Genomic DNA, 24,687 nt, shown 5'->3' on the forward strand with positions numbered 1-24,687 from the left:
TAACCTAAAAATGGTTCCATGTGTAAGATGTCAACGTTAAGTTAAATATTGCATTTGCCTTGATAATCACTATGTATTTAAAAAACTATTATCCATGAGCAAATATGTATTCCACATGTAACATATCATGATTATTTTGTTTATTAAATCTTTATACTTAATAAAATGTCTTATTTCATAGATTTAAAAGGTGGTTCTTTGATTAGTTACAAATGTTCACTATGGCAGAATAAAAATGCAACTTTTCCAACGAAATCAATGCTTTTGAAGAAATCCAAAACCAACCAGAAGATAATTGCTGTAAATAAAATATTTTCATGGTGGTGTCTTTAGTGTTATATTTATATTCTTTTGGGCACATCAAACTATATACGTTCAATATATATAGCTGAAAAGTAGACTCAGTGATTAACTTAAATTAAATGATAGAAAGTTGGTTATGATACTTTTGTGCAAACAAAAGCATCTGATCCATTCAAAGCAATTTTGATCCCTCATGAATACGTTATCTACCAAAATAGATGAATTAATTGTATACTTCTGTCAACTTTATTGACTACATTGTTTGATATAGTCCGAAAAGCCTGAAACATTAAAGAGATACTTTAGTAGAAATAAATTCCATATAAAGGAAATCATTGTGATTAAAGTTGTCAATTAAATAAAATTCAGCCTATTTGTTACCATAAGACACAATGAGGAGGAAAACAATTTTATCTTGGTCATATGATTCAGGAGTGTTCTAAAAAGTATATTCTTGCATTAATTTTTCACTGAAATTTGAATCGTTATTCTTAAGCCTATTCCTTTAAGCCTAGCTGACGATGTTAATTTTTGTTAAAATTATTAAAAGCTTTTATAAAATTTTAGAAACCAGTTTAAACAATTAATTACATAACACCTTACTACTGAATATTGACGTTGGAGTTAGGTACATGCTGAGACTCTACCTGTGAAATAAAACAGCCAAACAATGGGACCAATTTATGAGGAAGAAGAAGGAACCGGAGGAGAGGGGAGAGAGGCAGGCGAGGTGGAGGAGGACGAGGTCATGGTGAAAGTCACCGATGGATTGTAGGTTGGGATAAGTTCATTAACTGACATTTTTACTTTTCAACTAATGATCTCAATTGATTGTGTCAAGAAGGCCAAAATCAGTTTCTATCAAATCATCTGTACATAATATGCTGCTTTTTGGCAGATCTTAACATTTACTTACATATTTAAAATATGTATTTTATTTTTATTTATTCACTTGTAATTCAGTGCAAAATGTTGAAACATCTCATTCCTCAGATATCCTAATGCATAATAAGCCTAATGAACTGACAACTGATATAGCAACATATAGCTGTCAATAACAACATGCATACATTGCAATGTATTTGTCAAAAGTCTGTCTCTGCAATAAACTCTGATGTAACTGTGTTGTTTATAAACATTCATGATCTGAGGAGTGGATCTATCCTACCCTTCTTAGTGATCTCTCCCTTAGTCAATGACTCCTCGTTACTGTGACTCCAAAAGCTGCAGATTTCCTCATCTCTAAAATGGAGTTAATAATGGTTACTATTTCATGGGGGAATTTTAAAGATTGAATAAATCATATACATGAAGCACAGAATCATATCATATAGTAAATGCTTATTATATGATAGATACTATATATTTAACAATTTATTTTTCTATTTAATACCTAAGAATGGATTCAGCTGTTTGTATATTTCCTGAGGTTGATATTTGAAATTTCATTATCCAGTGTGATGATGTGAAAAATATATCCAATTAGAGCAGTGAGTAGACATATGTAAACCCACAGAGAGATGATTGATGGACAGATAGAGTTATGCTTTGTCCAAATGGGCTGTGACATTTCTTGTGAATCTTAGAGACGCTGTATCAAATACAGAAACAGCGTAGCAACTCAGCATTCATTGATGAAATATGACTCTCCTTAAAATTTATAGCCAAAAGTCTATCTTGTTTTATTGTCCTATTACAGCTTTTTAAGTGAATAATTTTTCATTTCCCTATAACAACATTTTATAATGAACTGAAAATAAAATAGGAAGGAATATACACACAATTCCTTTACATTTAACTTGCTAAGAGCTCAAATATTTAAAGTGATTCTTATGTTAGAATTTATTTTCCAAGGAATTCCTTTAAATTCAAGTGTGTTTCTATAAATCTGTTGTTAATCCTCTCATAAGAATGTCTCCCAAAACAATAATGTTTGAATAATTTTAATCACTGTCATTGATTTCCTTGTAGAAAGGCAAAGTTAAAATGACTTATTTCCACTAGAGTTCTCGGATTTGGGACAAATAAGTACCTTGAAATTGTAACTTATCAGTTGGTCTTGAAGGATTCTAAACCCTAAAAAAGTGAATTCAATTCCCAAAAGTTTTTAACTTAAGGTCACAGAGAATATTGGGAAAAATTTATATTATTGAAGTTTCATAGCTGATCAGTTTTTAAATAAACATTTTATTTTAGAATAGTTTTAGATTTACAGAAAATTGTGAAGGTAGTATAGGTAGTTCCCATATACCCCACACCCAGTTTTCCCTACTATTAACATCTTACATTAATGTGGTACTTCTATCACAATTAAGAAACCAATACTGATACATTACTGTTAACTAAAGGCTATACATTGGTCAGATTTCCTTAGTTTTTACCTAATGTCTTTTTTTAACTCCAGGATCCCATGCAGGAGGCCACACCACATTCAGTTGTCTTGTCTCTTTAGGTCCCTCTTGGCTGTGAGAATTCATATTTAATATTTTCAACTGATATTCTAATTGTCTGATTTTTAAATTTTACTCTTTAAATTACTCTCTCTTTTTAGAATATTAAACCTTATAGTATTACACATACATCAGTATTCTTAGGAGTTTTGATGGACCCCACTCTCCACTGATCTTGTCTTTAATCACCTACCAACAAAATCTCAAATTTGTTTTGTACTAAAGTATTCTTCACACAAACACCTGTGCCACTGAGAATTAATTAATATTCTTACCTCTTAACTCAGGCCAGTTCAGATATCCTGTAGGCAAATAATTTCTCTTGCAAATTGTACTGTCTCTGCTGAATAAATAACATAGAATTTATTTCTAAATAATCCATGAGCATAGATACCACACCATATTACAACATGCTGGTACTTGTATTAGAATCCTAGTATAAACAAATACATAATAGTATCCTATTGAATCTGTTTCAGTTCTTAGCTCTGAAAACTGAGTGAAAGCGTTTGTTTTTGTTAAAGGCCATTCAAGAATTTGCTCTTCATAGAATTTGTGCTGCAGGGCAGATATCAGGAAGAAGGGCTTAAATTTAGGTGGGTGGCAAAGATATGAAAATATCTTTGAAAATATGTACATTGATGGAAAAACATGACAATCTGTTAAAATAGTCTTATACATAAATTTATTATAAAATGCAGCAGTCTCTAATAAAAAATATTCTCTAATGACTGAAAGAGCTGAAGAAGTACTCAAAACTGTCTAAATTATTGCCTTAATTAAGACATTGCACTGAAAATTCTAGCCTAAACATTTGATAGAAAAATATAATAAAAAATTCCTAGGAAAAAGCACCAAATCTAAGAAGGTCCAACATCCAGAGAAACGAATAATATGAACAATCAGAATATATCCACAATGAAATCCAGTGTTGGAGAGAGAGAATAATTGGAACAAAAACAGTAATAATTCTTAATGAATTTCAAGTGTAATAGACACACACAAGTCTCTAATTTCTTTTTAAACAAAGATAGCTTAATTTGTTCTCTAACTTTCTATAACAAATAATCTCAATGTTATTTCAAATACCATTTTAAGAAGCCAACATAACTTTAATTCCAAAACCAAATTAAAATACTACAAAAATAAAACCAATCTCACCAGTCAGCATACACAAAAATTGTCAAGAAAAATATCAAGAAGTTGAATACAGTAACTTTTCAAAAGAATACTCTTCTAAGACCCTCGCAGACAGTTGTCTTATTAATGGCAGCCAGTACCTTTGGAACATGTGTCTTCTATTTTGGTAAATTCTCACATTTCCTATTCCAAATCTGCATTTAGAAAGCAGAACTTACTTACCAGCCTCCCTTGCTTCCACAGTAGGAGTCTTTGATTCATAGGAGAAGGGGTAAGCATACAGAGCCCATTTTGCTCCAGGCAGAAGGGGAGAGAGATCCCAAGCTCTAGAGTTTAAAGTAGCTGAAGTCCCAGCGGTCAGTTCCTTTGTTCAGTGTCATGAGAATGTAGTTCTTTTTCTTCCGGGTCTGTGCCCAACTGCATTGGACTTGCAGCTGTCACAACATGTTGATGAGATTTGTGCATTTTTCAGTCTGAAAAGCTCTGAACCCAATGGAAATATACTGAATTGCTGATATACTACAATAAATTCATTTTCTGCTTAAACTATTTAGAAATGGTTCTCAACTATTTAGAAGTGCTATATGCAAGGGAGAATCGTGACTGACACAAGCAGTTTATAACAGTAATTTATAATTATCTTAAAATTGCAGGTAATCTATCAGCAGATGCATTTCACCAACAAATTAAGACACAAAACATAAGATTACACAAACTGTGCAAAAATGACACTTGATTATACTGAAGATACGTGCAATAAAAATCTAAGCAACATATAATTAGACTTTTTACCAAAATTTAATGACAATGAGGTCCAGGGACAATATCTTATAGACATAAAACCAGCAGGAGGTGGGCTATATCTATAAAGAGAGATGCTGTAGCATTTTTCATAGTGATAAAAAAATTGCAAAGTGAATGTCCCTCAGTATGAGAAGGACCAAATAAGTGACGGTATATCTCAGACATGTAACTTTATGTAAAAGAACGAATTCTAGTTGAATTGAAATGATTCCAGCAGCTGTTGAGTGAAAAGAGAAAGATACAGATTAAAGTGTGTAATATAATCTCAGTATTTTTTAAATCAAAGCATGACAAACATACTTCATGTACATGTATACGAGAGAGATATACACACACATAAACATATGTGCACGAGGTCACATGAGTTGAAGGAAGAAAATGGAAGAATGGACACTTGGTTCTCAGCATGCATTAGAGCTTGGTCAGGGGACAGGGAGGGATTAATGGGTGGGGGCTGTGCTTGAAGGACAACACACACTTGGAGATGTCACAGGAGGCAAAGTGTTTAAAAAGGAAAAAAAATAGAGACACAGATAACACAAAACAAAAGAAAGCTAATATTAAGACATGAAGCACATGAACAATATTATTCCTATGTCACCTGCACGCATAAAGATATTAGATTGAAAATAGAAGGTATAGTTTCTTTGTAGCAACAACATAGGCAGATGAATATCGAGAGAAACTCCTCAAAGTGGAGAGCATGTGCCTCTGGGGAATGGGACACGGGAGGGGAGGGTCACCAGAGAATGACTGGTGGGGGTGGTTGTTTTGGGGGTTTTTGTTTTTTTGTTTTTGTTTTTTGTGAGAACGAGAGAGTTGTATTTTCTCAGAGAAACTGAAAACATGTGTTCTAAGAGGGTAGTTTGATGTGAACGGAGAGCAGAACCTGGGGAGATAATAAGGGACCAGATTCTTTGGGAATCAAAAAAGCCTCAGGAGACTATCGCCATTCACAAAAATTAACTCAAAATGGATCAAAGACCTGAAGGTGAGACCTGAAACTATAAAACTCATAGAAGAAAATATAGGCAACACACTATTTAACGTTGGTCATAAAGGAAAGTTTTCGGATGACATGCCTACCCAGACTAGGGAAACTAAAGAAAAAATAAGCAAGTGGGACTTTATCAGATTAAAGAGCTTCTACAAGACAAATGAAACCAGAATCAAGATGAACAGACAACCCACCAGCTGGGAGAAAATATGTGCAAAACATACATCTGACAAGGGGTTGATCTCCATATATAAAGAACTCACACAACTGAACAACAAAAAAACAAACAATCTGGTCAAAAAATGGGCAGAGGAAATGAACAGACACTTCTCCAAAGATGATATACAGATGGCCAATAGGCACATGAAAAGATGTTCAACATCACTAATCATCAGGGAAATGCAAATCAAAACAATAGTAACATATCACCTCACGCCAGTTAGAATGGCTATAATCACCATGAGAAAAAACAACAAATGTTGGAGAGGATGTGGAGAAACAGGAACCCTCATACACAGGTGGTGGGAATGCAAACTGGTGCAGCCTCTATGGAAAATGGTATGGAGATTCCTCAAAGAATTAAAAATAGAAATACCCTATGATCCAGCCATCCCACTACTGGGAATCTATCCAACAAACCTGAAATCAACAATCCAAAGAGGCTTATGCACCCCTTTGTTCATTGCAGCATTATTCACTATAGCCAAGAAGTGGAGGCAACCTAAGCGTCCCTCAACAGATGATTGGATCAAGAAGATGTGGTATATATATACAATGGAATACTACTCAGCCATAAAAAAGACAAAATTGTCTCATTTGCAACAACATGGATGGGCCTGGTGGGTATTATGTTAAGTGAAATAAGCCACAAAGAGAAAGACAAACACTGTATGATCTCACTCATACGTGGAATATAAACCAACACATGGACAGAGAAAACTGTATTGTGGTTACCAGGGGCAAGGGGGTGGGGGGTGGGCACAAAGGGTGAAGGGAGTCATATATATGGTGATGGACAAACAAAAATGTATAACCCAAAATTTCACAATGTTGTAAACTATTAAAACATCAATTAAAAAAAATTGCTAAGGTGTATGGAGGCCTTACCAAAAAAAAAAGCCACAGGAGAGAGTCTACCTGGGCCAGGGAGAAGACAGCTGCTCACGTTTCAGCTCCACACAGACTTGTATGGAGTCACTCCCTCCTCGGAGCGCCCTGAACAGTGGTCCCAGGAGGGATGACACCCCCAAAGGCCATCCATGAACCTGGGTAGAGAGAGAAGTTTTTATTTATTTATTTTTATTTTTCTAAGAGTTTCATTTTGGACTTCAAAATTAAATGTCAAACTCCTAAAATTCACAGGCACTACAAGCATAAACTTATGAAATTTCTCGATCCAACTTTCAGGATATCTTTTTTTAAAATTGAGATATAATTGGCATATAATGTGATATTAGTTTCAGGTCTAAAACATAATGATTTGATATTTGTATATATTATGAAATGATCAACGAAGAAGTCTAGTTAACATCCATCACCATACATAGTTATAATTTTTTTCTTTTTTAAAATTTACTCTATTATTAATTACCATTTGTTTATATTGTTAGCCTTTAGTGCCATTTGGCATTTTAAACTAGGTACATCTATTACTTTGATAAAATTAATTAATAGAAAATAAAGTTTAAAAGGAAAATCAAATGTTCCTCATGTGGGTCCTATGTCTTGTTTTAATGTCTTTTCTCTATTTAACTGGCTACTCAAATAGAAGAACTGAAAAACAAATTATGGGAAAAGCAGGTTCACACAGCAAGATTATTTTAAATTTTCCAGTTTTAACTATATTGAAAAATTAACACACACGCACGTACCTTTTTTTTTGCAGGAAACGTAGAAAAGCCCAACTGTTTTTACACTCCACAACGTTTTTCTAGCCAAGCAATCTACACTTTTTGCATGACTTCTGTTTATTTCTAACAATTTGTGCTTTATCATTCAGCTATCTCATATGCCATGCCATCTCCTTCCTTCAAGCTTTCCTGGATCTTCTAAATACATGATCAACCACTTTTTCTGCAAACTCCCATAGAAAGTTACTTACACCTATACTTAGAATTCAACATACTGTTTCGTTCAGCAGTGTAGTCTTTACCCCTGTGCTGAATACTTTCCCTTCATCCCCGTAGGTTCACGCTCCACCCTTGTCTACCCTGAGCTCTGCCCTGAAGGCTCTTCCATCAATGAGCGGCAGAATGAGGAGCCACGGCAGATGAGGGAGGAAAGAAGGAGAAAAAAGCTATCTATACTCTTGGTTTCCTCCACGGGAGGTCTTTTTAGGCTGGCTGTAACCCTTGACCTGTGCAGAGTCCCTTCCCCTCTCTCTTTCCCGTACCTGCTTCCTCCCTTCCTCACAGCCCTCCTGGAGCACTCACCCTGAGGTTCCCTCTATCAGATCTACCACTTTAAAAAAGGAGTTTTGTGACTTAAACATAAGTTTATGCTGATTTGAGTACGTCATCTCTTTTTTCTTGATATCCTGAGTTATAATCTTATGCAGGAAATTGTAATGTCTTCGGATGATACAGACTATGCCTTGTGCATCTCTTCATCTTTGTGTGCACCTGGGGCAGAGTCCCTTCAGTGTAGCAGATGCTTATTATGAAATCAGTTGTATTGGATATCACCTTGAGATGAACATATTACTGAGAATTCCACACATTACATATAATCTTAAGTGAACCGATTTAGTCTTCATTTAACCAACTGTGGAAATATGTGAAGAGTTTATTTGACAATACTGTGCCTCCAAACTGACAAAATAAGGGAAAGTGACCTAAAACACTTTCAAGAGTCCCCTTTTTAACAACAGGTCTTACGCAATACAAACTATTGAAGGATTGTTTCTTAATACATTATTTTAAATTACTTAAAATTAAGTGTGAAATATAGTAGTTCTTAATAGTACACTAAATACCAATTATTGTGAAATAAAGTCAATAGAAGCAAGATGAATCATTGTAGAAAAATGGTTTTTATTTTTCATAAAATGTTGAAATTCTAAAACTAGAAATCATTACCTGATGTTTTCACTTTGATATATTTTCCTCTTATATTTTCTGCTGATGCTTCTGAAAGTCACCTCTGATAATACAAGTCCCTCTAGTGGCATCTGATGTTAAATTTGTAATATAAATAAAAAATTATCATTTTTCTTAGGGCATATAGAATATATTAAGATATTTAAGAATTTATTAATAAAATTGATATATAGAAATGATGATATCATCAGTCATTTATTTGTAGCAATATTTATTCTTTTTGATATATGATATATGTTTCTTCTTGGTCTTAAATTAATTTTAAAATTGATAAATAAGAAGATCTTATTTTCCAACTTGAAAGGGACAGTTTGATATGAGGCAGGGGGAATATATTTCTTGAGCACCTAACCTGTGCTTGCTGTGTTATCCATTAATTCATTTAATCTGATCAACAATGAGCTTATAAAATAGATTTTATCATTTGCACTTTAAAAAATATAAAATAAAACCAGGTTAATGACAGAGTAAGGGGTTCAAACACAGGTTTATCTAAGGCATTCTTTTACTACACATTCCACTTAAAATAAAGCTGTTTCAAATGAAGAGAAAGACTGACATGTAACCAGAAAATTTTGACAGCTGATTCTAAACTGAGAAGGAGAAGGGCAATACTAAGCTGTAAGAAGGTGAACAAGTCAAAAAGAGGTTTTTAAATCTCTGGAATTCTGATATAATTAAATTGGTTCTCTCTCACTGTCTCCCACATTTTTCTTTTTAACCAGATAATTTCTTACTGGAAGGTAAATTGATAAATATCTTGCTTCATTTTTAAATGAAATTTTTAAATTGATCATTAGCTTATTGTATTTATGGTGATTATTTACTCTTCGATTTCTGTTGAAATTATGTAAGAGATACCTCATAGTAAGCAATATCAGTCCATGTCAGGATAGAAAATGAAACATATAAAATTTATATGATAGGACACTTCTTACCATAATCTTGATTTTTAGTCTAAGAAACAACACAAGGAACCACAGTTACATGGGAGATGGGAGAAACCCATTTTGGAATTTTTTTCCCCAATGTTCCCAGAAAGAACTACAGAATACCAAAATGTTGCCAGTTCTACTTTATTTTAATTAAGGTATAATCTCTGAACTACAATCATGCTATTCTTTTAGTATTTATGTTTCTATATCTGGTTAATATTTTAATTTCATGTGCTTTTAAAAGCAAATTTAATATTTGCCCATTACCAATTGTTACCAGTATGCCCCCCAAATGGTACTGCTTTCAGGCAATGAAAACATAACTTTAATATTTCCATATTATTACCTAATTAAAACTACCCTTGTGATGCTAGTTCTTTCTCTATGCTGGGGATGAAAACTCAAACAAGACCAGGAGTTAGCTTTTATTCACAAAAATATTCTCATTTGACTGGAACAAATGGGATGCAGCTTGTCCTTGGATTTTTAAAGCTGACTTTTCTCCTTGAGGGCATTTTCATGGGCATAGAGAATGTAGGGCAGAAAGAGATCCTCCATTGCTGGGGATTTTCCCCTAAAATGTCCTTGTGATATGCATCTTCTATGGCTGTTTACAGATAATTCCTACATTCTCCTCTGGAACTTTCGGCATTAAAATCCAACCTCCTTCAGCAGTCATCTCCCAAACCAGCCAGGTGGGCATTTTAAACATGATCTAAGACAAAATCAGGTTGTTTCTTTCCCCTTTGGCCCACATTTGACGTAAGGGAAACGCTCACATTTAGCCTGCTCCCTCTGGAGTGCAGACAATTTTCAACCTCAGCCTTTATTCTGCTGACCCAGGCTGCTTCAGCAGGCCTCCCAACCTTTAGACACCGGGCTATGATTCCAACAAGATCATCAGATGTCTCTGGTTTTGAAGCTCACACTCATTTGCTTGAAAGGGAAGGGAAACATACTTTTGACAGAATACAGTGATAACAACCTTCTAGACTTTACTTTTTCCCCCCATATTCCCAAAAGTGCGTGTGTTAAAAGCTATTACTTGTGTGGTTAGTGATGGCCAGGGGCTGTGTGCGATTAGCCTCCAGCTTATACAAGCCCACAATGGAGAGAAGGAGTGCTTTAATTTGAGATGAATTTCAAAGATTTTGAGAATCATTTGGGCTTATCATTCACTCTTACGTCTTTTGAGAAGAGTCTGTTCAATGTCTATTCACATTTTATTATTTGATTGTCTTCTTATTACTGAATTCTTTTATTTTTATTTTTTTGTGTGTGTGTGTGAGGGAGATCAGCCTTGAGCTAACATCCATGCTAATCCTCCTCTTTTTGCTGAGGAAGACCGGCTCTGAGCTAACATCTATTGCCAATCCTCCTCCTTTTTTTTCCCCAAAGCTCCATTAGATAGTTGTATGTCATAGCTGCACATCCTTCTAGTTGCTGTATGTGGGACGAGGCCTCAGCATGGCCGGAGAAGCGGTGCGTCGGTGCGCGCCCGGGATCCGAACCCTGGCCGCCAGTAGCGGAGTGCGCGCACTTAACCGCTAAGCCATGGGGCCGGCCCTGAACTCTTAACATGTACTGGATTCAGTTCCTTTTTCATACATATGATTAAATATTTTCTCTCAGTTTGTTACTTGCCTTTTTATTCCTTAAGGATGGTTTTCAAAGAATGGAGTTTTTCGGATAATGTCCAACTTATCAGGTTTTTTTTCTCTTTCATGCTAAGCGCTTGTTGTGTCCTCTATAAAATTATTTACCTTCTCAAATCTTTATGATGTCCCTAGACACCAAATCTTTAGGATGTCATCTAGAAGTTTTATAGGCTTAGATTTTATTTTCATATCTATGAACTATTAAGGGTTAATTTTTGTATATAAAGTCAGAAACAAGATTTATTTATTTCTGTATGAGTATTTAGTTGTTCCAGCACTATTTTATGAAAAGAATGAAACTACCCTTCTCCATTGAATTACCTTAGCATCTGTGTCAAAATTCAATTGATCATACATGTGTGGGTCCATTTCTGGACTCTATATTTTATTCCATTGATTTCTGTTTATGTCATTACACACTCTCTTGATTTATGGTAGGTCTTAAAGGCACTCTTTTAGAAATGGGCCACTGTACCTAACCAAGACTCCAGAGCTGCGGCACAGAGGTTTTGCCCAATGGGAAAAGCAGACCATAATAATAGAGTTTAAATCTCTTCCCAAGGTAACTGACTTTATTTGGAACAGAGTATGGGGAAATTCAAGCCTAAGGTTACTCTCAAAATCAATGATATTTTGGTGGTAAGTAATTAAGAGGAGTCTAGCAGCTCCATGAGAGCAGCAGGCTAAACTATAGGCCAGCTAGTTTACAGAAAGAACTAGAGAAAGAGATAGGTTAAAAAGTCCTTCCTGGTGTCAGAACAAACCTCAAAGTCTTGCTTCTAGAACTAACCCAGCAAAATGGTCTATGTTAAATCAGATCACACTGTAGAACAATGTATGCACCAGAACATTATGGAAAATAATAAATCAATCAGCAAAAATTTGTATAGCCTAACAGCTGAGTGTGATGCCAACTGAGGCACAAAGCTTAACAGAGAGATCAGGGAAAGGAACAGTAAAAGAGAGCTCTGCCCAAAACACTGTCATCTCAGGGTCACTGGGGAGACGCCCAAGGCTGGGCCCTCTGAGGAGTGACATCAGAAGCTTCAAACTGATGAAAATAGACTTTATTATAATAGTCCAGATAAGTCGCTAAAAAAATAAACAAAGCCCCAAAGTAGAAGAATCAGCAGTCAAAGCTGCCATAACATATTATCTAAAATGTCCAGTTGTCAACCACAAATGTAAGACAAGCAAATACACAGAAAAACGTGGCTCATATGCCAAGAAAAAAGCGGGTAACAGAAACTACCTAGCAAAGGGACAAGCTGTTGGATTAGGACACAAAGACTTCAAAGCAGCTATTAAAATTATGTTCAAAGAACTAGAAGAAACCATACCTAAAGAAGCAAAGGAGGATATGACGGCACTCTCTCATCAAATAGAGAATAACATTAAAAAGATAGAAATTATTTTTAAAAGAACCCAATGAAAATTCTGGAGTTAAAAGTAAAGTAATTTAAATGAAAAATTCACTAGGAAGGTCAATAATAGATTTGAACTGTTTGAAGAAAAGTCACCAAACATGCAGATAGGTTAATAAAGATTAAGAACAGAGAAAAAAAGAATAAAGAAAAATGAACAGAGCCACAGGGAAATGTGGACACTATTAAGTGCACCACCAAAGCTTTAATGGGAATTCCAGAGAGGAGAGAGCAAAAAAAATACTCAAAGGAATGATGACTGACACATCCCAAATTTGATGAAAAACATTAATCTACATATCCAAGAAGCTCAACAATCTCCAAGTAGGATAAGCATAAAGAAAGCTACACTCAGACACATCATAGTAAAAATGTTAAAAGACAAAGACACAGAGAAAATCTTGAAAGCAGCAAGAGAAAAATGGCTGAGTACATACAACAGAACCCTGGTAAGATGAAGAGTTGACTTCTTATCACAAACCATAGAGGTCAGAGCCAATGGGATGACATAGTTAAAGTGCTAAAAGAAAAAAACTGTCCACCAAGAACCTTATATCCAGAAAAATTATCTTTTAAAAAATGAAGGTGTGAAATAAAAATATTTCCAGATAAATAAAAACATAGATGATTGATTACTAGCAAACCTTCCTTACAGGAAATACTAAAGTATGTTCTTCAGGCTGAAAGAAAGTGATACCAGACAGAATTTGAATCCACACACAAAAAACAGAAAAGCACCTCAAAAGGCAATTAAATAATTAGAAAAGACAATATTAATGCCAATATTTCTTTTACTTTCTTCTCTAAACTGGTTTAAAAAGCAATTTATAAAATAATATGCATTGTTGAGCCTATAACACATAGAAATGTAATAGATTTGACAATAACAGCACAAAGGAGGCATGTGTGAGCAAAGCTATATTACAGGGAGGAGATGACACCAGATTATAATTTGAACCCACAGGAACAAATGAAGAGATGCAGAAAAGATAAATGAGAAGAGTAAATTAACAAACTTTATAAATATATATGTATTCTCCTTTCTCCTCTTGGCTTATTTATAAACAGAAAATAATATGAAATAATGATTATAATAACATACTATTAAATTTATAACATATATATAATATGTATAGAACTAATAACACAAAAAAGGAAGAGAAAATGGAGTATATAGGATAAGGATTCTGTGTCTCACTAAAATTAAATCACTATAAATCTGAAGTAGATTCTAGTAAGTTAAGATGTAATGGTAGGCCAAAGTACAACCACTAAGAAAACAACTCAAAAAAATATTTTTTTAAATCATTAAATGAATAAAAATGTTAGTCTAGAAAATATTCACTTAATGCAAAAGAAGACCAACAGAGGAACAAAAAAAGACATGAGACATATAGAAAACAAAGTGTATAATGATAGATGTAAATCCAGCTATATCAACTATAACATTAAATGCGAATGGATTAAACAATCCAATCAAAATACAGAGATATTCAAATTGGGTAAAAAAGAAAGATCTAACAACATGCTGTTTATAAGAGAGATTCTTTAGATTCAAAGCCACAAATAGTTGAAAGCAAAAGGTTATAAAAAGATATATCATGCAAACAACAACCATAACAAAGCTGGGGTGGCTATACTAATATCAGACAAAATAAACTTTAAGTCAGAAAATGTTACTAGAGATAAAAAGGGATATTTTATAATGAGAAAAAGTGTCAACCCATAGGGAAGATATAACAATAAAAAATATATATGCGCCTAATAACAAAGCTCCAAAATACATGAAGCAAAAAGCAAAAACAGACAGAACAGTTCAACAAAAACAATTGCAGACTTTAATACTTGGCTTTTAATAATGGCCATAAAAATTATGTAGAAGATCAATAATAAAACAGAATATTTGAACAACTCTATAAACCAGTTAGACTTAACAGATATCTAATAACAACAATAGCAGAATATACATTCTTCTCAAGTAAACATGGAACATTTTCCAGGATAGACCATATGGTAGGCCATAAAATAAGCCTAAATAAATTTAAAATAATTGAAAACATATAAAGTATGTTTTCAAACCACAATAGGATCAAAACAATAACAGTAAAAAATTGAGACAATTTCAGATACATGGAAATTAAACAACACACTCCTAAATAACAAATGCCTCAAAGATAAAATTCAAAAGGGAAATTAGAAAATGCATTGAGATGAATGAAAACGAAGACAACACAACAAAATTTATAGGATGCAGCAAAAGCAGTGCTTAGATGGAAATTTATGGAGGAAACACCCATATTAAGTAATTCAAAAAAAAAACTGTTCCATCTCATCATACTAGAAAAAGAAGAGCAAACTAAACCTAAAGCAAGCAGATGGAAGGAAATAATCAAGATTAGAGCAGATATTAATGAAATAGAGAATAGAAAACAATAGACAAAAGCAATAAAACCAAGAGTTTCTTCTTTGAAAAGATCAATAAAATTGACAAATCTTTAGCTACACTGATCGAGGAAAAAAGGGAGAATATTCAAATTCCTACAAGCATGAATAAAATAGAGGACATTAGTACCAATCTTACAGAAATAAAAAGGATTATGAGGAAATAATATGAACTACTGTATGCCAACAAATTAGATAACTTAGATAAAATATGCAAATTCCTAGAAAGACCCATTTTACAGAAACTGACTCAAGAAGAGATAAACTATCTGAATAGACCTATAACAAGTGAAGAGATTGAATAAGTAACTTAAAAACTTCTCACAAGACAAGCCTAGGCACAGATGGCTTCACTGGTGAATTCTACCAAACTTTTAAAAAGAATTAATAACAATTCTTCACAAACTCTTCCAAGAAATAAAAGAGAGAACACTTCCCAACTCATAGTATGAGACCAGTATTTCCCTGAACCCAAAAACAGACAAAGACATTACAAGAAAACTGCAAGCCAATATCTCTTATGAATATAGATGTAAAATTCTTCAACAAAATATTTGCAGATCAAATCTAGCAACATATAAAAAGACTTATACATCATGACTAGTGGGACTTATCACAGGAATACCAGTTTGGTTTAAAATCTGAAAATCAGTTAATCTAATCCACCATTTTAATAGAGGATAAAAACTATGTGATCATTTCAATAGGCAGAAAAAACATTTGACAAAATGCAACATGATTTCATGATAAAAACCCTCTGTATAGAAAAGGTACTTCCCCTGCGTCAGGGACAAAGTCTAGTATTTCAGCCTAAGATGTAGACTGCCCAGGATTTCAGCCTTCATCCATTCTCTTGGCTGAGCACCTTTGCGGAGTGCAAAAGCTATATAAAGCTGTAAAGCTATCGTGCCTGTAGTCTGGGTAGAGACCTAAACATATGGAAAGACTCAACTAAAGCAACAGAGGTATGCTTTGCATGGTATGCATCATGCTATGGAATGTTAATTCAGACATCTTCATAGAGTTTTCCATGTCTCAGAGTGGACCCTAAGTAGCAGAATGAGTTCCATGTACCCAGGAGTAACAAGGACATAGTTCAGAGAGCCACCGTACCTATAGGGCCTTTAGGAAGACTATAAAAAATGAATTAGCTGAAACCAGAATGACAAATAAGGAAAACATAAGATTAAGTGTGTCTCAGCAGAAGCTGGTGTGGACAGACCATGGTGAGACTAGACGTCCCTAACCCCAACACTGAGATTCGATGGCCCTAACACCACCAACACCACCACCAACAGAATCTCTTTACAAATAGAGAAAGCCATAACCCTGGAGAAAGGAGTGTGAGGATCCCTGAAACAAATGATGAGATGATATTTCTGACAAAATAGAAACCTGAAATTAAAATTGAATTATAAGAAAATGTTATATTTTTTGCTCCTGAGTTTGTGCAATAAGATACATATTTGGTAACTTAGAATAACAGACACCAAAGCCACCTTTAACAGCCAGGCCCTGAAAAGAATTCTAGAGCCTCTTGGAAATGACTCTGCTTAACTTTCATTTCTACCACCCAACAAAGTTATATCTGAAATACTGAGATATAGTTGAGCATGTAGCTGAGACTATTTTATATAGCTCCGTAAGGATAAACAAGATAGCACTGGTATCGACTGGGACAAACTTTGGGGGAAGAAATCTGAATAGCTTAATAGATCTTAACTTTAATTTTGAGCACTTTGAACTTTACTGAAAACATTTTAACCACCCAGACTTCACAATATGGGACCATTCTGTCCCACTTTCCCTTGCTTACCCAGACAATGGTGAATGCTTACTTCTCTATGAAAGTTAATGAACTGGCATTATTGGCAAGATTCACTTTCCTAACTCATTGGGGTTTACCTTAAAACCTTCTCCCTGTGACATCACAGTCTGTTGTTGATGCTCACCTCGCCTGACCCAGCCTCACCTTTCATCAATTATAGCCATTTGTCTTCATCTCTGCAGCTTTCAGTTAACTCTTTTTCAAGTGCACCGTAAAGACTCCATACGTTCCTACATGCTAGGAACAAAGACTCTAAATTATTATCTTAATGAATTAAGACTGTCCTACTTCAGTAATATTAATAAGAAATCATCGTGGGACCACACAACCTAAAGATTCAAAAACAAAATATTGCATTTTATGCTCCTGAGGGGTTTATTTTTTTTACTAAACTTACCAACACTTAAGCTCCTTTCCTAGGATGCAGAACAGTGATGAAAACAGTAAAAAATCTGACCTTCTAAACTTCCATTCATGATTTTGCAAGCTCTGTCTACAATAACTAAGGCATTATATATGAACTTTTCTGTGTGTAAAATGTAACATCTTATTTATATCTAACCTTTGAGCAAAGACAATTATATCAATTTCAGTTCTTATTAAAAGTAAAATTCTGAAATATTTGGTTTAAATAACACCATATTCTTCCCAAGCCTGAAGAAACTTGCTAACAAGTCTGCCTGATTATACATTCTATACCCATTATCTATAAGAGGGTTGTTTACTCCACTAATGAGCACAGAGAGCCAGCAGATGTCTAGAACCAATTTGGAAGCTTCTAAACTTTATATCCGTATTCCAAGAATCCATTAGCTGAAAATAATTTTTAGAAACTTAAATGTCAGAATTCTGCCAATGCTACAACTATAGGAAATCTAGTATTGGAAGATCACATTGCTGTACAATGTTTCTCCCTGACAAGCAGCTGAAAGAATTGGTTAAGCACTATCTTATATTCACATAGCATCATCAATATAAAAGTTAAAATCTTTAAATTTTGCAAATATTGAATGATTTTCCCTGTGTATCAGCTCTTTTGGTGACTGTAGGTGGGAGAGAAGGACAGGAAGGGCTGCAGCTCACATCTTTGTCGGCCTTCTCACAACCAGGGTTTCTACGGAAGTCACAGTTTAGCCAGCTGTGGCCGGTTGATGACATCTACTCTTAATTTTCTGCTTCTGATCCAAACTTATCTTAATCCACTATTTGTTTAAGTGCTTGGGAATGTTTTAAACTACTTTCTGGGAAAAATTCTGCTTCAAGAACCCTTCTGATCCAACCTGATAAAAAATAGGACATGCCTCCATTGAGAGACAATATACATCAGACTCCTAATCGACATGGTGAGATGTTAACTCCACCACCTGAATCCTATTCTGAATCATATTTATAGTCAACAATATAAATATGGTACTCTGATTACTAGTGTCAATTATAATATTGGACTGACTGAAAACTGGTGCTTGTCATAAACTCACATGCAATATTCATTATTAGGAAAATACTCTTTAAGGGGCACTTTTTTCTTCTCTGTATTGAGCTAGGATCTTTATAAATATATTATTAGGCCAACACAAAGCTGATTATATGACTGTATTATCAGAGTTATGCAGACATACATTTCCTAAATTATAATTTAATTACATGGTTCCGGTATCTTTTATGTGAAATATCCATTTAAAGATCGATTCTGTACCTCTTCGTTCTACGAAAACTTATTGAGGGCCTATTGAATGCCCATACATCGTGTAGAGGCTGCGAATAAAAAATCAAACAAGTCAAGGTCAGATGCGCCTAAGAAATTTCAGTTAAAGTAGACAAATGGACACATAAATTACTAAAATATATAAATACAGTCATCCTTTGGTATCTGCATGGGGATTGTTTCCAGGACCCCCCACAGATACCAAAATCTGCAGACACTCAAGTTTCTTATATAAAATTGCATAGTATTTGTATATAACCTATGCACATCCTCCCATGTACTTTAAATCATCTCTAGATTACTTATAGTACTTAATAAATGTAAATGCTATGTGAATAGTCGTTAGACTGTTAATGACAAGAAAAAATAGTCTGTACATGGTGAGTATAGACACAACCATCATAGGCCTTTCCATCATGGTTGTTTGAATCTGTGGATGTGGAACCCATGGATATGAAGGGCAGACTGCATACAAGTGGGTATATGCACGGGTTGAGATACTTCTGTGTTGCTATGGGAGTACAGTGATGGTTCGCTTAATACTGTAACTGAATACAGTTTCAATTATGATATCCAATATCCCTTACATGTGGGAATCATGTTTATTTCTCCAAGAACTCAATGAAGAGAAGTAAGTTTATTTCCATAGAGAAATTTTATGCTTTCTTTTATTGTATTATGAGAACTGGATAGCCTAAAGTAATTTGCCTTTTCATTCTGACTTTAGTTCACTGCAGTAAGTAACTCATCCTAAGTGCCTGATACATTTTTTTATATGTTTTCCATTAGCTTTTGATGTTTACCTTGTAATTGCCTTGTTTTACACATGTTTTTGATTGTGTAATTTTCAAGCGGCCAGGGTTAGAAGATAATCTATTTTAATCCCCTAATGTTTCAAAGAGATTAATTTAGGCCTTGAAATTGTAGGTATCTGACCAAGATTACATATCTAGTTACCCGCAGAATTTAGATTAAAAACCAGGTCACCTGTATCCTGGTACTTTGCTTTAGTTAAGTCATCTTTCTAAAAGATAAAATAGAATAGACGGTGACAAATCAGAAAATGAGAAATGGAGGAAGAGAAGAAAACAAAGGAAGGAGGAAAAAAGAAGGCAAGAAATTGGAAGGGGTTTAAAATGTATTTTTTCAAAATTTCAATATAGAATTTTAAAGAATGCAACAGTCAAAAATCTCACCATAAAGTGAAAATATTATTCTCTTGGCAATTTTTCTGAGATAAGTAAACATAACCCCAAGCTCAAACGAAATGTTTAGAATGCAGCAGAACACGTATCCTTCCTCCGGGTCATTGGCATAGGTGTATTTTAAGTTATAAGCACGAACAAGCCTATTTGTCCAGAGGCTTGAAAAACAGTGAGAGTCACGCTTGCCTCTTTTGCTACGTTTCCTAAAATAGGTTGGTGTTTTAAGACCTAAATGTTAACAACTCAGGCCTCCACATTAACAACATGACTGATTTCTAGTTCAGTATGGGTTCTTGATTCATGAGGAGAAACAATTTATTAATGAGTACAATTTTAATTTCTTCCTAAAATATTTACAAGCTGAAAACATATGTTGTGTGTTTGCTCCTGTGATATGTAAAGTTAAGAAAGCAGCATCATCTGCTTATGACTGAATAGGGCTAAGCCTGTATGTCATGTTTGACCAGAAAACTACCTCAATTTTATATCAGCTTGTTAGTGTTCAGAGAAAAAAATCACATGCCTTGGATACCAAACAATGCTCATGGAGAATTGTTCCAGTTTTCTATTTTTGCATAACAAACTGCCAAAAAATTAGTGACTTGAAATAACAATTTATTATTATCTTTCAATTTACCGAGACAACAAGTTTATTGATGGTTCTTGTCTATCATTATCTATGGTTCTACGGGTTGACTGGGCTGACCTGGGCAATTTTTTCCCTGGCAGGGAGGTGGGGGGGGAGGTGTCTCATGCAGCTGGGGCTGGAATCTTCCGACATATCAATCAAGATGGCTCACTTGCATGACTGGCAGCTGAAGCTAACTAGCTGGGAACGCAGCTAGAGCTGTCAGGCAGCACGCCTGCAGTGGCCTCCTCAAGTGGCTTGGGCTTCTTAAAGCTTGGTGGGCCACGTTCCAGGAGGCAGAATCCCAAGCATTCCAAGAGGCTCAGGCAGAAACTGAAAGGCTTCTTATGATCTAGCTTCAGATGTTCCAGAATATCACTTCTACTGCAGTCTAATAGTGCAAACAAGTTACTATGGCTAGTCTAGATTCAAGGGGATGGGGAATTAAACTCCACCTTTTGATGTAAGATCAGGTGTGTTCCAGGAGGAAGGAATTGATAGCAGCCATCTTTGTATATTATGTACCAAAAGAGGTCCCACCAGTACTCTCCCTCAGATGTAAACTCATCCCATGACTGCATGAGAATGTGCTACAGGGGACACAAAATACCAAGACATTCTTCAGTAAGTAATTTTGGATCTATTCAAGAGTGTAAATAAAATTATGATTTATATGCACACCCACCCATAAATTTCACTCTAAAGAACCCAGTAAATATGAATTTACCCTTCATATTTCAAAAATAAATTATTAATGCTGTATACTTTCACTTTAAAGAACCTCAATATTGCTTTGTTTATACAATGGAAATAAAAGAGAAATTAATCATACTTTTTTCTTTGTTATATTTTTCTGCGTTTTCACTATTGACTTGTTACTTCAATTAAAACAAGACTATCAAGATAATTACTAGTGGACATAAAACTGTCATCGACAAAAGATATATTAAGCGTATATTCTATATAGACAGATATTAAAAACAGATGAATATCCCTTTTTACACATATGGTTATTATTTACCATATTCTGCTAAGTTTATCTGAGTGCTTTCTCTGGCATAAAGCTAGAAAAAACGTGAAATATAATTGTATTGTATGTCCCAGAGAGCTTTTGTTACAGTAGTGTTTTAGGAACAACTCCACCATGGTTCACACAGCTCCTCAGCAGGGGGTAATGCCGTCAGCCATGTCAATACTTCCCTTGCTTAGTTATCTTGAAGATCTGCTGCCCATATTAATGTTTTTATCTTCCAAACATTGATGGAAAAAATCACAATATCTTATGGTTCACATTATTTGGGTCCAAGGGTCTTATCAGATACTATTAAGAATAGCATAAGTCTCTCTACAAGAAAATGTTTTTTGATAAGCAACCCTATTAGAATTCTCCTGCAGGAATATTTTCAACATGCTTTCTGTCCCACACACCTACAAACATCCTCACCTGTTCGTGCTGATATCTTCCCTCTTATTAATTATCAACAAATTTATCTATCTGTAAAATGCAAATAAGTACTCCAATTACTATTAATTTATGGAACTATTTAATATTTTATGTTATTGTTTTATTGGTAGAATATTAATAGAGTTGTTGTTGTTTTTTTCTATTAAATTCAAAGCATCCCCACAAACACCAGATGATTCACTTCAGTAGTCAGAAAGTTTCAATTTGCAAACTGGTTGAGTGAATCCGCAGAAGCGATAACTTAAAATTGCTTCGGATAAGCTTCTAATGCTTCTATTATTGTCTAGCTACCACCTGAAGAATATTATTCCAGTTCTTCAACAGGGTAATGTCACACCTGTAACTCTGAACAACAGTGCATAGGTCATATAACCTCAACTGCAGTCTCAGGGACTTAGCGAGGCCCATCCCATATTTCCCAAATCAACTCTGGTATAAGGTGATGTCTTGAAGACATGTGAACCAGTTACCACCTGGAATGTTACTATTGTCCTACAAGGCGTTCTCTAACCTGGAAGGAGATGGTGAGGCAAAGATCTCAACAGAAAATCAGCAAGATGAGAGAAGAAATCTCGTTTCTGAAAAAGAAGTTACAACTACTCGAAACAAAAACGGTTGGCAAGTCTGGAGCTCAATATTCTCTTCTAGTCTGACTCTGGGTATTTCTTTGTCTGGGATTGAGGTTCATCTGAGGATACATGCTTTCTGTCCTTGCTAGTATGAAGAATAAAAGTGTGTGATTTCACAGCAGTACTACTAACAGGCCATTAACTGGATAGAAATATGGATGATTTCTGGAAGACTTACAGATAGACCAGAACAAGGTAAGCCACCTATCACTGGTGTGTTAAACATATGACTCATGGGATATCATCTAAATGAAAAGCTAATTTGATTTCCTCCTGTCCCTTTACATTTTTATCATTGCGGAAGGAAATCTTCCCCAGCACTGATATAAATTCGAACATATCCCATGAGTATTCTGTTTTAGATAATGGATAGTTACCTAACCTCATAATCATAGACTCAATTCAGAATACAGAATATCCATCAAATACTAATTAAACACTAATTAATTCAAGAGTATGATTTCTTAAAACATTTCTCTCCTGCAACTCTACTTCTCTGTTAAGGCCTGAAGGAGGCTACCTGCTTTTAGGTTCAGAGACAGAGTTGATCTCTACTCTCTCTTCACATTCAGGCTTTCCGCTCTAGCTATAGTTTGGTCCACCAGGAGAGGCAAAAGATTTAAGGGGATAGGAAAAGTCTTACCTGGGTTGAGTGGCTTCTCTGTTTCTGGTTCTGATAGGGGTTTAACACTGACTTGTTTTCTTTCTTATGAGCTGCTATTGTAAATTTTTCAGATATTTTCATCTCCGGCAATCCTTCTCAGGCAGTTCCTTTGAACTGAGAAGATGCATCTCTATTCCATATTAACCCTTATGACTCATTCCACATTTTCTACAAACCTAGTGTTTATCTCCTGTTTCTTTCTTTTTTTTTTGTGAGGAAGATCAGCCCTGAGATAACATCTGCCAATCCCCCTCTTTTTGCTGAGGAAAACTTGCCCTGGGCTAACATCCATGCCCATCTTCCTCCACTTTATATGGGACACCGCCACAGCATGGCTTGACAAACGGTGTGTCGGTGTGCGCCCGGGATCCAAACCAGCGAACCCCGGGCAGCTGCAGCGAAGTGAGCGCACTTAACCGCCTGTGCCACCGGGCAGGCCGCCTGTTTTTTTTTTTTTTTAAGACAATATTTTAGAACAGTTTTAGGTTTGCAACAACATTGAGGGGAAGGGATAGAGAGTTCCCTTGTGCCCCTGCCCCCACATATGCATATCCTCCCCCATTATCAACATCCCTCATCAGAGTGGTATATTTGTTACAACTGATGGACCTATGTTGACACATGATTGTCACCCAAAGTCCATAGTTTACATTGTGGTTCACTCTTGGTGTTGTACATTCTATGGGTTTGAACAAATGTATAATGACTTGTATCCATGATTATAGTATCATACAGAGTAGTTTCACTGCCTTAAAAAAATCTTCTGTGTGCACCTATGCATCCCTCCCCACCCCCTAATCTCTGGCAACCACTGATCTTTTTATTGTCTCCATAATTTTGCCTTTTCCAGAATGTCATGTAGTTGGAATCATACAGTATGTAGCCTTTTCAGATTGGTTTCTTTCATTTAGTAATAGGCATTTAAGATTGATAGCTTGTTAGGCTTGGTAGCTCATTTCTTTTTAGCACTGAATAATATTCCATCGTCTAGATGTACCACACTTTATTTACCCCTTCACTTACTGAAGGACCTCTTGGTTGCTTCCTAGTTTTTGCAATTATGAATAAAGCTGCTATAAACATCTGTGTGCAAGTTTTGTGTGGACATAAGTTTTCAACTCTTTTGAGTAAATACCAAGGAGCACAATTGCTGGATCCTATGGTAAGAGTATGTTTAGTTTCTTAAGAAACCACCAAACTGTCTCCCAAAATACCTGTATCATTTTGCATTCCCACTACAATGAATGAGAGTTTCTGCTCTCCACATTTTCAACAGCATTTTGTGTTGTCAACGTTCCAGATTTTGGCCATT

The sequence above is a fragment of the Diceros bicornis genome, chromosome 15, assembly GCF_020826845.1.
Source record: "Diceros bicornis minor isolate mBicDic1 chromosome 15, mDicBic1.mat.cur, whole genome shotgun sequence".
In the NCBI taxonomy this organism is placed as follows: domain Eukaryota; kingdom Metazoa; phylum Chordata; class Mammalia; order Perissodactyla; family Rhinocerotidae; genus Diceros; species Diceros bicornis.